The sequence below is a fragment of the Bombina bombina genome, chromosome 5, assembly GCF_027579735.1.
Source record: "Bombina bombina isolate aBomBom1 chromosome 5, aBomBom1.pri, whole genome shotgun sequence".
NCBI classification, from domain to species: domain Eukaryota; kingdom Metazoa; phylum Chordata; class Amphibia; order Anura; family Bombinatoridae; genus Bombina; species Bombina bombina.
Window position 1 is genome coordinate 498,396,909 of NC_069503.1, and position 17,309 is coordinate 498,414,217.

The window sequence follows — 17,309 nt, forward strand, 5'->3', positions numbered from 1 at the left end:
TTACAAAAAAAAATCAGGTATATAGAAATATATATTTTTAAATAAAAAGAAAATTTTCTTCTTGAAGAACAATGGAGTGTAAAACATACACAACTACCTTTGGGTATAGCGCACTTGGTTAAACCCCACTGATGAAACAGCGCTTGGAAACGCTGAGAAATGCGTTGCATAATTTGATAAGGGTGAGCTAGCCCTTCCGCTCCATTTGGTTCCTGTTTTTATGTTTATACCATTTTAAATAAATTGATTTTATTCTGTCTAATTGGAACTGTGTGTTGCCTAATACTACCAATCGTTCCAATTAGGAGCTGAAACCCTGGAGACTCTATTGTTCCTGGATCCTGGAGATCAGTTAGCTGGGTTGCTGTAAAAACATCCTGCTTGTAGCTGATAGCACTGTCTGAGTGCTCTGAAGAAATGTGAGTACCCTGCAAAAGGGGTTTATTGTTGTATTTTCTTCATCTGCCCAAATCAATACACACAGGCACCTCTTTTTTGTTTGTTTATATTCTACTCCAGTTTATCAGTTGCTTCCCTGAGTACATAATCATTTAAGATTAAGAAACGATACCATGAGCATTTTTGGGATCTTTTAACCTACAACCTACTTCTGAGACACACTATGCTATGGGCTGTGGAATCACAGAGTTTCAAAATGCACTAACATAGCCCATAAAGTACGTTTTGAAAGGACAAAGAAAATGCCTATGCATATTACATTTTATTTGATTTGCATAATGTTGTGTTGAATAATTCCATGTTCTATTTTAGCTGCAAATAATAAAATTTGTAAAAAAAAATGAATTAAATAGGATTTTAATGTTTCTTTAGCTTGAGAACAACAAACAAGGGTATAATCTGAGATTACAGATTTACAGAGCCTTGTGGAAATCTAATGTTCTGAGTCATGAAGTGGAATTGTAATGCTGAATACAAAAATTAGTAGAGATTTAGACCTGGGAGCAGAAATTGATTAAGCAGGACGTTCTCATTCTAGTAGAGTGTAAGAGCAAACACTAGCATATTAATGGCTGAGATTTTAAAAGGAATGTTACAACTTTTACTGTTTTGCTGGAAAAAAAGACATCAGTTGTGTGAATAGATTTGGTATATAGAAGTGATTGTTCAGCCATGTGAAATAGCATAGCTTGAGCTCATGCAGCGACTGCCTATGATGAAAAGCCCCAAATTGTTGATTTAGGACGCTAAAGTAAGTAGCTCATTTTTTAAAAACATATTGAGAAAGATTTTACTTGAAAATCCTTAAAGGGACATGTAACCCAAACATATTTTTCATGATTTTGATAGAGCATTCAATTTTTTTTTTATAATCTTTATTTGTGAACAACAATGCGTAAAACATGTAGAAAATAAATTAAAACCCCAAACGGGGTACAAGAAGGAAAAAGACAAGCAATATATGGTTACATATTCCAAAAAATCTGTAGTTCTATGTCTTTACAATTCAGTTACACATTGTTGAATTTTTTATACTATACTATACATTGAGAAAAAAAAGAAAAACCCAAAAAGAAGAAGAAAAAAACAAAAAAACCAAGCAATCCTTCTCATATACTGACCAAACCAAATCTAAAATATACAATGATGTTCTGGTTTTCATGTTCAATAATTTTTTGTTCATTAACAACTTAAACCTGACTATTTAATGCCATTTCCCTTTCCCTATTCCCTATTCCATACTGTTTTATATCTAATATACGAGTCGTATAAATCAATTGATTTGTAGTTACTTTGTGTGATTGATTCGTAATATCCATCAGTAGATCACTAGAAAAAAAAAAAAAAAAAAAAAAGGGAGGGGAGGGGGGAGGAGAAAGTTATCAGTTTTGTTGGCTGCGGGGGGTTACCAGATTCCCAGTAGAACCAATTCCGTATCTTTGAATGGATAAATCAAATCTTCAACCTCTCTGGGGGGTAGGGACTTGATGAAATTCGACCACCTGGAGAATAAATACCTCACGTCTTGTTCATTGAGTAGGTTGTTGTCCAGTTGTTCCAGAATACATTGTTTCTTTAAGCAGTTTTTTACTTCTGATATGCTCGGTACTGCTCTCGAGTTCCACTTCTTCAAAATTAAATATCTAACCGCTAGGATTACCAAGGTGACTATTTTAAGTTTGTCCTGGGGAAGGCCTTAGTCCTCAACAGGGAAGACTATGTTCAGGGGGGATAAGGTCAATACGGAAATACCCACCGAGTTGATAAGCCAATATTGAATTTTTAGCCAGCAGTTTCGGATTTTCGGGCAATACCAAAACATGTGGATAAGATTGGCCGAGGGAAATGAGCATTTTGGACATTTATTAAAAGTGTTGTTTCGACATTTATTTCCCTTCTCTGGGGAAAAATATGTCATGTGCAGCAGCTTAACATATGCCTCGCGCCAGTTTGCGAAGAGAGTAACACGTGTGATTGCTTGAATTGATAAAGTTACTATAGGGGTTACCTCAAGTTCTTCTGCTAACATTGCTATCCATTTAGCCTGGAGTGTTTCTACCGTTTCTGGGCCTTTAAGAGAGATCAATCTTCGGTATATGTATGAAATCGAGGTCAGGCCGTTTTTAGCTAGTGTAAGCCAGTTTTCAAGTGTACCTAGAGACCAATCCCATCCAAAATTATTCACTAGATTAAAAGCAAAATGTCTCGCTTGGAGATAGGCAAAAAAGTTCTTATTGGGAAGATGAAATTCTTCTTTAAGAGAGTCAAAAGTCTTAATGCAGCTTCTTTGTGTGTCAAGTAATTGGAAGATATTAACTAAACCCAAAGATTCCCAGCTAGAAAAAAGAGCTGATTGTAACCGAGCTTGAAATTGTGGGTTGTTTAAAAATGGTAGGTATTGTGAGACTCTAAACTGAATATGCAACATAGTGCATATCTTCTTCCACATCTGGATTGGATTGTAAATGGACTTTATTTTTTTTATATCAGAAGAAATTATGTTGTTATTACAATGTAGTAAAGCTAATAGGGAAAACGGATGGGCTGTATTCTTTTCAAGATCAAAATTCGTTACATAGCTAGCTTTAGTTAGCCAGTCTACCACCACTCTAGCTTGCAACAGTACATTATATAAGCGGATATCTGGTAGAGAAAGCCCCCCAAACTCCACAGGAAGCATTAGTTTAGACAAAGAGATCCTAGGTTTCTTGGTCTGCCAGATAAAAGAGCAGAGCGCTGTATTAAAGGACAAGATATCTTTTGTTTTCAAAACAAGGGGGGTATTCTGGAGCACGTACAGAATTTTAGGGAGAAGGGTCATTACGTCCTGAGAGAGACAGAGGAAGGTTCTGCCAGTTTTTAAAAGCTTCTTTGGTTCTGTTAAGTACAGGGAGGACATTTAGGTCATACCAAGCATTGGGGTTAGGGGAGATCCAAATGCCTAAATAATTGAATGCATCTTGAACTACAGAAAATGGGATATTTGCGCTAGAGTCCTTGGTGTGCTTAAGCCAGCACAGTTCTGATTTTAGGATGTTCACTTTGTAGCCAGAGAAGGAGCCGAATTGATATATAATATTAATACGTTTTGGGATGTTTCTGGCTGTGTTCGAGATATATATCAAGACATCATCTGCGTAAAGTGCAATTTGCAATTCTTTCCCTTTAAAATTTAATGCTCTCGCCATAAACTTGAAGGGATTAAAATAAAACAACTTTCCAGTTTACGTTCATTATGAAATTTGCTTCATTCTCTTGGTATCCTTTGTTGAAAGAGCAACAATGCACTGCTGGAGCTAGCCAATGACAAAAGGCATATATGTGCAGCCACCAATCAACAGTTAGCTTGCAGTATTGTATTGATGTGCCTGAGCCTACATACTGTAGATATGGATTCCAAAGTGTATATGTTCAGTAAAATATTTAAAGGGACATTAAACATTTCTAGACATTAATAAAAATTGTTTAATTATATGCAGTAAAACATTTTTGAAATATACTTTCATTATTTATTTTGTTCCCTTTTCCTGTAATTTAATTCTGAATATTTACAGAGAGAAGTGCACTCACAGGAACGAACAACTGGCTCAATACCATTGTTAGCCTTTTCTTTGGCGATTTACCACCTGGGTGCAGCTTCTTTTAGCTCAGTAATGCTTTTCAAAGAGTAGAACTTTCCTGTAGTATATCAGTCTGATCCCGCCTATTACGGTAAGTCCAGTGCCGAAATACCAGGCAATTCCTCTCTGAGCAAGGAACACAGCAACCCCAGACAATCGTTTCGGCCTTCATTGGGCCTCCTCAGTGACGTGTAGCCATATTCCTCTAAGCACACTGAGCAAGGAGTCCACTTCTGGTTGCCCCTTTTTCCAATAGGGAGACTAAATAGATACAGAGAGAAGTGCACTCACAGGAACGAACAACTGGCTCAATACCATTGTTAGCCTGTTCTATGGCGATTTACCACCTGGGTGCACCTTTTTAGCTACAGGATATTTTTTCTCTGTGAAAAAGAGTGTGTACCCTGAGTTGCAATGGAAATGAACAGGCATGGAAGTTATTCTTGCTTTTGTTCTATCTCAGGATTGCAGTTCTCTCCTGATATTTATGCAAATTATTCTTGGGTCTCCATAAGAGTAATGGGGGAAACCAGATGTGGACTCCTTGCACACATGCCCTTAGAGAGATACAACTGCACCTCACTTATTGGGCCCATAGAAACGATTGTCTGGGGTTGTTGTTTCTCTTGTTCAGAGAGGAATTGCCTGGTATTTCAGTGCTGGACTGCCATTGGGCAGGATCAGACTGATATGCTACAGAATATTTTTTCTCTATGAAGGGGCATAGTGTGCTAAAAGAGTGTGCACCCTGAGTAGCAATGGAAATAAACAGGCATGGAAGCTATTCTAGCTTTTGTTCTATATCAGGAGTGCGGCTCTCTCTCTTCTGATATGCATTCTGAATATTGTTGGCTTCTCAAATTCCTGTTAAAAGTGGAAGTGCAGACACAGTTGTAATCCACATAGTTATTAGTTTCACACTCTAGTAAGCAATTTATACCTGTCCTTAATTTGCCTTTGCAGAAAAGGTAACCTAAGTTACAATATGGTGGCACCCACTGCTTTATAGACATCAACATTTTACCCTTATTTTTTCAATATTTAAACAACTAATAGCATTTTAAAAAATACAGCTGATTATATACAGGGGCAGAACTGCCATTATTGCAGCAGGTGCAATTGTCCTAGGGCCAATTATCTGCCTGGGCCCATAGATGCCATTCATACAGGAGTGTGCAGAATGTATACAATCCAAATGCAGGGGAGCCTTTAACTAGTGCAGGTTGTGGATCCATCTAGCTATCTTCTAAAATATATATATATTTGAAAAAGCAGAGCACTCTCACAAACCAAAGTATCCTCAGACCAGGGTGCTGGAAAAGCAGTCGATCATAACATCGGATCAAGTTTTGTGAGTAATCCTTTTACTTTTGGGATTAGCCCACACATCATCGTGCATATTATAAAACTCTCAGCACCTAAACCGCAACAAGTGCCTCTCTAGGTGAACAGATTACCCGGACACTATTTGCAGTGTTACTGTGTTCTGATAAACATCCGGAGGGGAGAGCTCAGCCCTTGGAGAGACATATCAGTGCCTCTGGTGAGCTAGTTACCCGGATACCTGTAACTTTTGTTCTGAATATTATTCTGCAAATTATTCTATATATATAACCGGAGGAGATTGTTCACCTGTGTTTTGACATATTGTGGCTTCTATGCTATGGGGATTTGTTAACCTTTATGAAACCTTTTGAACGATATTTGTTTAACTAGTGCTTAAATCCATGCTGATATCAGCCTTGAATATCATTCCAAGGGACATGAGATGGCACTTCATAAAGGTTGAACCATTAAGACTTTTACACCCCATATGGGACACACTCATGTCATCAAGAGGTTCCTTACCACAGTTACTAGAGATTGACAACGGCATCTGAAGTGTTTAAAATCTGCTTGATACCTGCTTTGAGCTTCATATGAATATAAATCTTTAAAGGGACAGGGTATATATTATATTTTCTATTTTGATACCTTCCCTAAGGATCATATGAACTTGCGCTTAAAGGGACATGTCATCATTTTAAGGCTTATGTTATTAATGCCTGTATACTTTCTATATTTGAACTTCAGTTACAAACAACAACAACTATAAGATATGTAACCTTATATAGTGACAATCCTTTGACACTGCAAGTTGCGATTGGTAACAGCCTTTTGCTCTCATAGGTCCCCACACAGCACCCTTTCTCTTGTAAGGTGTATCCAGTCCACGGATCATCCATTACTTGTGGGATATTCTCATTCCCAACAGGAAGTTGCAAGAGGACACCCACAGCAAAGCTGTCTATATAGCTCCTCCCCTCACTACCATATCCAGTCATTCTCTTGCAACTCTCAACAAGCATGGAGGTAGTAAGAGATAAGTGGTGAAATGTAGCTGTTATTTTGCTTCAATCAAGAGTTTATTATTTTTAAATAGTACCGGAGTTGTGCTATTTTGTTCCAGGCAGGAAAAAAGAAGAATCTGCCTGGGATTTCTATGATCTTAGCAGGTTGTAACTAAGATCCATTGCTGTTCTCACACATGTCTGAAGAGAGAGATAACTTCAGCGGGGGAATGGCGTGCAGGTTATCCTGCTATGAGGTATGTGCAGTTAATATTTTTCTAGAAGATGAAATGAAGGCTAGAAAATGCTGCTGATACCAAATTTATGTAAGGTAAGCCTGAATACAGTGATTTAATAGCGACTGGTATCATGCTTACTTTCTGAGGTAAAACTCTTTTATATTTACAATATAAAACGTTTGCTGGCATGTTTAAACGTTTTTATATATACTTTGGTGATAAAACTTTATTGGGGCCTAGTTTTTTTCCACATGGCTGGCTTAAATTTGCCTAGAAACAGTTCCGTGAGGCTTTCCACTGTGTTACTATGAGTGGGAGGGGCCTAGTTTAGTGCTTTTTTGTGCATTAACTATTACAGACTGAGACATCCAGGAGTTCCCTGAATGCTACAGGACATCTCTAAAGGGCTTTTAGGCTTCCAAAATCATTTGTTGGGGAAGGTAGGCACACAGTAAGGCTGTGGCAGTTTGGTGTGACTGTTAAAAAACGTCTATATCGTTTTTTTGATCCGGTTTTTTAACTAAGGGGTTAATCATCCATTTGCAAGTGGGTGCAATGCTCTGTTAGCTTATTATACACACTGTAAAAATTTCGTTTGATTTACTGCCTTTTTTCACTGTTTTTCACATTTTGACAAAATTTGTTTCTCTTAAAGGCACAGTACCGTTTTTTATATTTGCTTGTTAACTTGATTTAAAGTGTTTTCCAAACTTGCTAGTCTCATTGCTAGTCTGTATAAACATGTCTGACATAGAGGAAACTCCTTGTTCATTATGTTTAAAAGCCATGGTGGAACCCCCTCTTAGAATGTGTACCAAATGTACTGATTTCACTTTAAGCAATAAAGATCATATTCTGTCTTTAAAAAATTTAGCACCAGAGGAATCTGACGAGGGGGAAGTTATGCCGACTAACTCTCCCCACGTGTCAAATCCTTTGACTCCCGCTCAAGGGACTCACGCTCAAATGGCGCCAAGTACATCCAGGGAGCCCATAGCGTTTACTTTACAAGACATGGCGGCAGTTATGGATAAAACACTGTCAGTGGTGTTAGCCAGACTACCTGTATTTAGAGGAAAGCGAGATAGCTCTGTAGTTAGACGAAATACAGAGCATACTGACGCTTTAAGAACTATGTCTGATACTGCCTCACAATATGCAGAAGCTGAAGAAGGAGAGCTTTTTCTGTGGGTGATATTTCTGACTCAGGGAAGATGATGCAACCTGATTCTGATATTTCTACATTTAAATTTAAGCTTGAACACCACCGCCTGTTACTCAGGGAGGTTTTAGCTGCTCTGAATGACTGTGATACAATTGCAGTGCCAGAGAAATTGTGTAGACTGGATAAATACTATGCAGTGCCGGTGTGTACTGATGTTTTTCCAATACCTAAAAGGTTTACAGAAATTATTACTAAGGAATGGGATAGACCAGGTGTGCTGTTCTCTCCCCCTCCTGTTTTTAGAAAAATGTTTCCAATAGACGCCACCACACGGGACTTATGGCAGACAGTTCCTAAGGTGGAGGGAGCAGTTTCTACTCTAGCAAAGCGTACTACTATCCCTGTCGAGGACAGTTGTGCTATCTTAGATCCAATGGATAAAAAGTTAGAGGGTTACCTTAAGAAAATGTTTATTCAACAAGGTTTTATCCTACAGCCCCTTGCATGCATTGCGCCTGTCACTGCTGCTGCGGCGTTCTGGTTTGAGTCTATGGAAGAGGCTTTAAAGGTAGTGACTACATTGGATGAAATACTTGACAAGCTTAGAGCACTTAAGCTAGCCAATTCTTTTGTTTCACCAAATATTATAAGTCAGTTGCGCCTAAAAAAACCAAAATTTACATATAATACCTCTAACAGTATAATGTGCAAAAAGAAAGAAAGTGTAAAAACACAATAATAAGTGACCCACACACTAAATAAAGTGTAGTGACTCTCACAAATTTGATACAACAATCAAACCAAAAACCTGGTGTGTGAACACAAAAGTCCAAAGTTCAAATGTTGAAGGTGTGGCGGCAAAAACTTCTTCCAAAAGTTGAAGGCAATTCAAACGGAACAAATCTGTATGGAACACAAAAGAAAAGCTTCACCTGAGGAAGCGGTCAAGGTAGACCGGGAAACGCGTTGTGATTACATGTTTACTAAATAAACATTTGTTTTTAACTATATCTTTATCACGGCTGGAGTGATATTTTACACTTGTGAGATTTTTTATCCGGACTTAGCTGCTAGCCCACCTGGTTTGGGCTTTTCTCCCGAGATCGAATACTACGTGAGAAAGTAGCCTGCTAAGGAGTCATAGCTGCAAGACATTTGCAGATCGTATACAGCATCAAGGATCACACTTTTACTATGAGAGAGCAGCTACCTGGACAGCTGTTAATGCTCCAGAATGCCGTTGTAGCACTTCTCAAGTGCCTTACTTCTTGTAAGTACAATTTACGTGTGGGGAGTGAATTCTTTTGTTTCTGATGCCATTGTTCATTTGACTAAACTAACGGCTAAGAATTCTGGTTTTGCTATCCAGGCGCGCAGAGCGCTATGGCTTAAATAATGGTCAGCTGACGTTACTTCAAAATCGAAGCTGCTTAACATTCCCTTCAAGGGGCAGACCCTATTCGGGCCTGGTTTGAAGGAAATTATTGCTGATATCACTGGAGGAAAAGGTCATGCCCTTCCTCAGGATAGGTCCGAACCAAGGGCCAAACAGTCTAATTTTCGTGCCTTTCGAAACTTCAAGGCAAGTGCGGCATCAACTTCCTCTAATGCAAAACAAGAGGGAACTTTTGCTCAGTCCAAGACAGTCTGGAGACCTAACCAGACCTGGAACAAGGGTAAGCAGGCCAAAAAACCTGCTGCTGCCTCTAAGACAGCATGAAGGAACGGCCCCCTATCCGGTAACGGATCTAGTAGGGGGCAGACTTTCGCTCTTTGCCCAGGCGTGGGCAAGAGATGTCCAGGATCCCTGGGCGTTGGAAATTATATCCCAGGGATATCTTCTGGACTTCAAGGCTTCCCCCCCAAAAGGGAGATTTCACCTTTCACAATTATCTGCAAACCAGATAAAGAGAGAGGCACTCTTACACTGTGTACAAGACCTCCTAGTTATGGGAGTGATCCATCCAGTCCCAAAGAAGGAACAGGGACAGGGATTTTACTCAAATCTGTTTGTGGTTCCCAAAAAAGAGGGAACCTTCAGACCAATTTTGGATCTAAAGATCTTAAACAAATTCCTCAGAGTTCCATCATTCAAGATGGAGACTATTCGTACCATCCTACCTATGATCCAGGAGGGTCAATACATGACTACAAAGGATGCTTATCTGCACATTCCGATACACAAAGATCATCATCGGTTTCTCAGGTTTGCCTTCCTAGACAGGCACTACCAGAGCCACGGGGCATAGCAGTGGCCCCTTATTTAGACAACATCCTGATTCAGGTGTCAAACTTCCAAATTGCCAAGTCTCATACGGACATAGTGTTGGCATTTCTGAGGTTGCATGGGTGGAAGGTGAACGAGAAAAAGAGTTCTCTATCCCCCCTCACAAGAGTTTCCCTCCTAGGGACTCTGATAGATTCTGTAGAAATGAAAATTTACCTGACGGAGTCCAGGTTATCAAAACTTCTAAATTACTGCCGTGTTCTTTATTCCATTCCTCGCCCTTCAGTGGCTCTGTGCATGGAAGTAATCGGCTTAATGGTAGCGGCAATGGACATAGTGCCGTTTGCACGCCTACATCTCAGACCGCTGCAACTATGCATGCTCAGTCAGTGGAATGGGGATTACACAGATTTGTCCCCTTTACTGAATCTGGACCAAGAGACCAGGGATTCTCTTCTCTGGTGGCTATCTCGGGCCCATCTGTCCAAAGGTATGACCTTTCGCAGGCCAGATTGGACAATTGTAACGACAGATGCCAGCCTTCTAGGTTGGGGTGCAGTCTGGAACTCCCTGAAGGCTCAGGGATCGTGGACTCAGGAGGAGTCACTCCTTCCAATAAACATTCTGGAACTAAGAGCGATATTCAATGCTCTTCAGGCTTGGCCTCATCTAGCGACAATGAGGTTCATCAGATTTTAGTCAGACAACATCACGACTGTGGCTTACATCAACCATCAAGGGGGAACAAGGAGTTCCCTAGTGATGTTAGAAGTCTCAAAGATAATTCGCTGGGCAGAGATTCACTCTTGCCACCTATCAGCTATCCATATCCCAGGTGTAAAGAACTGGGAGGCGGATTTTCTAAGTCGTCAGACTTTTCATCTGTGGGAGTGGGAACTCCATCCGGAGGTATTTGCACAATTGGTTCTTCGTTGGGGCGACCCAGAACTGGATCTCATGGCGTCTCGCCAGAACGCCAAGCTTCCTTGTTACGGATCCAGGTCCAGGGACCCCAAGGCAATGCTGATAGATGCTCTAGCAGCGCCTTGGTCCTTCAACCTGGCTTATGTGTTTCCACCGTTTCCTCTGCTCCCTTGATTGCCAAAGTCAAGCAGGAGAGAGCATCGGTGATCTTGATAGCGCCTGCGTGGCCACGCAGGACTTGGTATGCAGATCTGGTGGACATGTCATCCTTTCCACCATGGACTCTGCCGCTGAGACAGGACCTTCTACTTCAAGGTCCTTTCAACCATCCAAATCTAATTTCTCTGAGGCTGACTGCCTGGAGATTGAACGCTTGATTTTATCAAAGCGTGGTTTCTCCGAGTCAGTCATTGATACCTTGATTCAGGCACGGAAGCCTGTCACCAGGAAAATCTATCATAAAATATGGCGTAAATATCTTTATTGGTGTGAATCTAAGGGCTACTCATGGAGTAAGGTCAGGATTCCCAGGATATTATCTTTTCTCCAAGAGGGATTGGAGAAAAGATTTTCAGCTAGTTCCTTAAAGGGACATTATACACTCATTTTTTCTTTACATAAATGTTTTGTAGATGATCTATTTATATAGCCCATAAAGTTTTTCTTTTAAATAAATGTATAGTTTTGCTTATGTTTAAATAACATTGCTCTGAATTTCAGACTCCTAACCAAGCACCAAAGTTTTATGTAAATACTGTCAGCTACCTTCTCCAGCTTGCTGCTGTTTGTGTAAAGGGTCTTTTCATATGCAAAAGAAGGGGGAGGGGGGAGTGTCTTATTTGCCACTTGCAGTGGGCTTTCCAGCCACCTTTTCAACAGAGCCAAACTGAAAGCTTCTAAGTAAGTTTTTAAACCATTTTATACTGGATTTTTATATCAGTATCTGTACATCATATTCTTTATAGTAGTGTCTATTACATGCAGTTATATGAAAATGAGTGTATGCTGTCCCTTTAAAGGGACAGATTTCTGCGCTATCTATTCTTTGCACAAGCGTCTGGCGGATGCCCCAGACATTCAGGCATTTTGTCAGGCTTTAGTTAGAATCAAGCCTGTGTTTAAACCTGTTGCTCCACCTTGGAGCTTAAATTTGGTTCTTAAAGTTCTTCAGGGGGTTCCGTTTGAACCTCTTCATTCCATAGATATCAAACTTTTATCTTGGAAAGTTCCTTTTTTGGTAGCTATTTCCTCGGCTCGTAGAGTTTCCGAGTTATCTGCCTTACAATGTGATTCTCCTTATCTGATCTTCCATGCAGATAAGGTAGTTCTGCGTACCAAACCTGGGTTTTTACCTAAGGTGGTATCTAATAAGAATATCAATCAAGAGATTGTTCCGTCTTTGTGTCCTAATCCTTCTTCAAAGAAGGAGCATCTATTACACAATCTGGACGTGGTTCGTGCTTTAAAGTTTTTACTTACAAGCTACTAAGATTTTCGTCAAACATCTGCTTTGTTTGCTGTCTACTCTGGACAGAGGAGAGGTCAAAAGGCTTCGGCAACCTCTCTTTCTTTTTGGCTAAGAAGCATAATCCGCTTAGCCTATGAGACTGCTGGCCAGCAGCCTCCAGAAAGGATTACAGCTCATTCTACTAGAGCTGTGGCTTCCACTTGGGCCTTTAAAAATGAGGCTTCTGTTGAACAGATTTCCAAGGAGGCGACTTGGTCTTCGCTTCATACTTTTTCAGAATTCTACAAATTTGATACTTTTGCTTCTTCGGAGGCTATTTTTGGGAGAAAGGTTTTACAGGCAGTGGTACCTTCCGTTTAAGTACCTGCCTTGTCCCTCCCTTCATCCGTGTACTTTAGCTTTGGTATTGGTATCCCACAAGTAATGGATGATCCGTGGACTGGATACACCTTACAAGAGAAAACATAATTTATGCTTACCTGATAAATTTATTTCTCTTGTGGTGTATCCAGTCCACGGCCCGCCCTGTCATTTTAAGGCAGGTATTTTTTCATTTTAAACTACAGTCACCACTGCACCCTATGGTTTCCCCTTTCTCTGCTTGTTTTCGGTCGAATGACTGGATATGGTAGTGAGGGGAGGAGCTATATAGACAGCTCTGCTGTGGGTGCCCTCTTGCAACTTCCTGTTGGGAATGAGAATATCCCACAAGTAATGGATGATCCGTTGACTGGATACATCACAAGAGAAATAAATGTATCAGGTAAGCATAAATTATGTTTTTTTGTTCATTTATTATCTATATTAATATATTATCTGTAGAAAACAGCACTCTCTGTATTTAACCAAACGTGGTTTATTTATGTGACGTTTCGAGGTAGTGCTGAAGGGGTGCACTACCCCGAAACATCACATACATAAACCAAGTTGTTTAAATCTAGAGAGTGCTGTTTTCTACAGATTATATATATATAAAACTATTACTATTACTTACTGCTTGAGTAGGTCTGCTACTAGTTGTATAAAAAGATATCTTCCATAAAAGAGGTACTCACTTCATTTTACAGATAATGAGGTAGAATTATGTACAATTTGTGTTTATGTATGTAGGGCACTATAAATATTTTGCAACCCTTTCAAATTTGGGCTACTAAATTAGGCATAGCCTAAAAAAGAAAATGTAAAAGAAAATACAACATTTAAATAAGAAGCATTGGTTGGAGGAGAAAAGAGAGATACATTATACAAAGCCATTATACGAAAAGGAAGTCAGCTGGGTTCATTAGGAAGATGCTTTCTATAAGAGAGGTACTGGCTTTACTTTAATTTACAGATAATTAGAAAGAATCAATCTAAAACTTGTATATATGTATGTAGAGCATCCTTAGACAAATATAATATATTGCACATCTTTCAAAATAGGACTACTAAATAGTGCATAGCCTAAATAATTTTCAATGTGAAAGGAATTACAGCATTTATGTAAGAAGCATTGTAGGAGAGAATATTGATAAGCTATATGATAAATTACCTTTTAAATATATCATAGTCACAAGGAAGGCATGTCCTAAATTTAATGTTTACTAATGCCATATTTCAATCTTTGATACAATTATCTATTTTGATTGTGTGTATTGGATACTGTATATACTAGTAGTTTAAATGCACCTGAAAATGTTTATTGTTTAAAAAAATAGATAATCCCTTTATTACCCATTCCACAGTTTTGCATAACAAACACTGTTATATTAATAAACTTTTTATCTCTGTAATTAACTTGTATCTAAGTTTCTGCAGACTGCCCCTTATCTCAGTTCTTTTGACAGACTTGCATTTTAGTAAAACGCGGTGCTGACTCATAAATATCTCCACAGGAGTGAGCATAATGTTTTCTATATGGCACACATGAACGAACAGTGTCTAACTGTGAGAAATCGTCAAAATGCACTGAGATAATAGGCAGCCTTCATGGGCTTAGAAAATAGCATATGAGTCTACCCAGCTTTCAACAAAGAATACCAAGAGAACAAAGCAAATTTGATGATAAAAGTAAATTGGAATGTTGTTTAAAATTGAATGCCCTATCTGAATAATGAAAGTTTAATTTTACACAATAAATGTTAGAATGATAAATTCCAAACAAAGGTAAACCTGAGAATAATATGAAAATTAGATAGTAAAGTCTTTTTTATTTCTATGATTCAATGCAAACAGTTTTAAACAACTTTCCATTTTACTTGCATTATCTAATTTGCTTCATTCTCTTGATGTCCTTTGTTGAAAAGCATTCCTAGATAGGCTTTAGAGAAGCAATTCACTACTGAAATCTTTCTGGTGATTGGTGACTCCACACATATTGCTTTTGTTGTTGGCTCACAAGATGAGATCAGATTGCTCCCAGTAGTGCATTGCTGCTCCTGAACCTACTCTTCAACAAAGAATACTAAGAGAACAAAGCAAATTTGTTACTAGAAGTACATTAAAGAGTTTTTTGTTTTATTTGAATCATGAAAGAATAATTTTGGATTTCATGTCCCTTTAAGTTTGTACTTTAAAGGGGCATGAAACCTAAATTTTTTCTTTCATGATTTAGAAAGAGCATTCAATTTTAAACAACTTTCTAATGTACTTTTATTATCTAATTTGCTTAATTCTCTTGATATCCTTTGCTGAAAAGCATATCTAGATAGTCTCAGTAGCTACTGATTGGTGGCTGCACATACAGTAGATACCTTGTGTGATTGGCTCACCTATGTGCATTGCTATTTCTTCAACAAAGGATATATAAATAATGTCACAAATTAGATAATAGAAGTAAATTGGGATGTTGTTTAAAATTATATTCTCTCTCTGAATCAGGAAATAAATATTTTGGGTTTAATGTTCCTTTAAGGTTGTACTTCCATTTCTGACAGGAAAAGTCCACAATTTTCATATTTACAAATATACATAATTTTTTTTCTTATTTTTATTCTTATAAGTGTATTTGTGACGTACAGGGATTAAACTGCTACAGTCTCCAGTTTATCACAGCCTAGTCACACTATAGGACCAATTTATCAAAGCTTCAACTGATAATGCGCTGAAAGTCCGCATCAAATTTGACGCAAATTTGATCCGCCATAGTTAACAAAGCATCAAGATCGTCAAATGTTGAAATGTGTGATGTAATATACGCTCCCGTGTTGTCTTCTGACAATCAAATAGTGCAAATAAACAAACTGTGGTTTATTATTGCATTGAAAGTGTCGGTTAGACGGGGTTCTCTCACTCTCTGGAATTTTTTCTGAATTTTTTTCTTTTTCTTATTATTTATTTATCGTGTGTTATTATTTTTACTGAAGGTCCTTATCTTGGGGGGCGTATGATGTTGTTTTTTTGTTTTGCTTTATTTTGTTTTATTTTGTTTTTTCCTGTGTCTCGTTACACAATGGGGCTTTTTGTGATTAGCCATTCATTGTGATCGTTTTGTGATATGTCCCAATTACAGAGGTCCCTTATTGGTTGGCCCTTTATGTATAGAAACTGGCGTGATGGGTTGTGCCTCACTGATCTTGGACTCATGCACACTTGGCTGATTAGTAATATATAGGTGATTGCACCAATCAACATGACATATGATTACAGTGTTACTATGGTTACCGTTGCCAGTAACGTGTTTGTTTGAGGCTCGACCTATGAAACCTGAGGTGTGTCACGGAGGCACCTATCAGTCTCAGGGGGATGGCCTCAGGTTGAGGTGCTCAATAATAAAGCATTATTATGTCTGTTCAATACATCGTGAGCTGTACTGTATCTCTTAATGGGATTTAGCGGTTCCATAGGGGGTATTATTAAAATCTTGCTGGGATGATGCTTTGTTTGGTGGGGCCTGAACCGTTAGGATTTGTTGGTGTTTCTTGTGTCTGATTTGTCTCTCTTTATTTATTTGCTATGATGCAGGGGCCAGTGCTTGTTGTGGGTGGCTCATATACATGCATAAGGGAAGGAGTACCCTGATTATTTTGCCGTATATTTGGGAGTTTGGTGCTCTGTGCGGCCCCTTGTCTGATCGTTATTCTGTAGCTGATCGGCATTTTGTTGTTAGCGCGGGCACATAGTGAGGGGAGAGTTCTTCCATTGTACTCTTGAGCAACAGTGATTGGTGATTGTTGTTTGTTTGGGGCCCCCAGTCGGATCGGTTCTGTATTGTAACTGCAGTATTGATAAACAGTGATGTTTCCCAATGATGCGTGTTTGTGGGGTTCTGACCTATGAGGAAGGAGGTGTGGCTCTGAGGACCTATCAGGCGAAAGTGGGTAGGTCCCGTACTGTGCATAACGAGTCCGAGGAGTGAGTGTGTGACTTTGCCCCCGGTAAGACATATATGATCATGACGTGCATCGGGTGAATGGTTTGTGTGCTTTGCTCGTAAGTTGAATTATTTGACTTGTGAGCCCTGTGTCATGCCCAGACTGATGGTGTTTTTGATCTTTAGCTGAAAGGGCCGATTGCAATTGTGGAAGGGATGGGGAGTGGCCTTATGATTTATTTATTTACAATTTGTAGTCTTGACAACGCCCCATACCCATACACACTAGATGGGCGTTATGGTCTACTGCCAATGAAATAACGCAAGCTCTGTATTGTTCCATTCACTCACACCGGGGGTATGTTAGGTCTTGGGACGGATGTAGTTTCGTGGGATCAGTGCATATACACACCTGTTCACTTTCGATTGATTTGATTAATATTATAACACATAATAGGAGGCTTTTTTACACATCTATACAAATATAGTGGTATGGTTTTGTATATATTCTCTTTGGTATGAATTTTGTTGATTTGGGCTAACAGAATGGTTTAGCCCCTTAGTTGTGCACACGATCTCCTGTGAT